Source organism: Octopus bimaculoides, chromosome 28 (genome assembly GCF_046866305.1).
Source record: "Octopus bimaculoides isolate indiv1 chromosome 28, ASM4686630v1, whole genome shotgun sequence".
Classification (NCBI taxonomy): Eukaryota; Metazoa; Mollusca; class Cephalopoda; order Octopoda; family Octopodidae; genus Octopus; species Octopus bimaculoides.
In genome coordinates this window covers 1,670,611-1,672,447 of record NC_142955.1, presented here as the reverse complement: position 1 = coordinate 1,672,447, position 1,837 = coordinate 1,670,611, and positions in this window count along the sequence as shown.

Here is a 1,837-nt window from a genome sequence, read left to right as displayed (position 1 = left end):
TTATGCGAACAACGACTGCTGGCTGATATACTTAAATGGTGATCGAAAGGTCACTGATGACGCGTTTAGCTTGCAGGCTGAAAAGAAATTCATTATCTGCAGCAGCAACACTAGCAGTTCAAAATTAGTGAGCTACAGACTTATTTAACCCTTCAGTTTTTAAGACGGCCCATGTCCGGCGCAAATATTCCATCTCTTTAATGCTCAAACCGACCAAATCCAACTTCCTACATCTATCCCACAATGCCATTGCAAACATAAAGAAACACATCAACATAATTTCAAAGCTATAAAATGCTGCATGATCATTTCACAATAATGTGAATAAATGAGAATTAGATTTGACAGAGGAAACACTTGAATACCAAAGGCTTAAAGTGTATAAAAGTGGTTCCCAATCTGGGGTCCGCGTTTCCCTGGTCGTCCGCAAAGGTAGTAGTGGGAGTCCGTGAGCTAAATTCAAAATTTCATATATATATATATATGTGTGTGTGTGTGTGTGTGTGTGTGTGTGTGTGTGTGTGTGTGTGTGTGTGTGTGTGTGTGTGTGTACATAAGGATAAGCATATTAATAGGGGTCCATGGGAAAACTCGTTTAGATAAAAGGCTTGGGAACCACTGTGTAAAATCAGAAGGGAGGAACTTGGAATTATGAATTGAGAAATTTTCATATTCTTGTATATTTATACATGCACGCGGGCGTGTGGGTGTGTATGTGTGTGTGGATCAGGCCATTGAAATTTGTTGTACAACGCTGGTCACATTGCGCTTCCTTTTATCATTGTACCTTGCAAATTGTAACCCACTGCTGGGTTCGTCAGACTCTCCGACAAACGGGAGCGTGAAACTCTGAGTAACAGCTTTTGTTATATTTCTGCATCTTTTAAACAAAGTATATATATTCCTCGGCGGAATTTGAACTCAGAAAGTAACGGCAGACGAAATACCGCTAAGCATTTCGCCCGGCGTGCTAACGTTTCTTATTTCTTTATTGTCCACAAGGGGCTAAACATAGAGGGGACAAACAAGGACAGATAAAGGAATTAAGTCGATTACATCGACACCAGTGCGTAACTGGTACTTAATTTATCGACCTCGAAAGGATGAAAGGAAAAGTCGACCTCGGCGGAATTTGAACCCAGAACGTAAAGACAGATGAAATACCGCTAAGCATTTCGCCCGGCGTGCTAACGATTCTGCCAGCTCGCCGCCTTGGGCAAGGTCTACATTCGCAGAACACTGACAACAATTTTTATGGCGCCCGTCCTAACCGCTGAACTACCAAATCCTCGTCGCGTCTCCTAATAGAATCAAAGTGATGTTTATAGTGTCTCTGGCTGCTAATTAGAACTTTCAATATGATTTACATTAAAATATTAGCAATTAATTAGATAAGATGTAAAACACTATTAAAATTAATTAGCGTTATTAACGAATCTAACGCTGGAAGTATTCAAATTCGTATGTCGCGAGAATATTAGATAATGTCGTGGTTCTGAGATATGTTATGTCAGAATAATAGACAGGATGGTCACGGTTGGAGCTTCTTTTGGTCATAGGTCTTTTGGGGATTATGATTGACCAGTGGTTATACCTCATCACCACCAACAACAAGAACAAGAACAGTACCAACGAAGTGGGACACAGACAATGTACTTGCAGGTATATCGTTTGAATGAGAAACAGGATGGTCACGTTTGGAGCATCTTTTGATCATAGGTCTTTTGGATTAAGACTGACCAGGGGTTGTATGACAACAACAACGGCAACAAGGTGCGACACGTTAAATAATGTAGTCGCAGGTACATCGTGTTTGCATAACAAACAGGATGGTCAC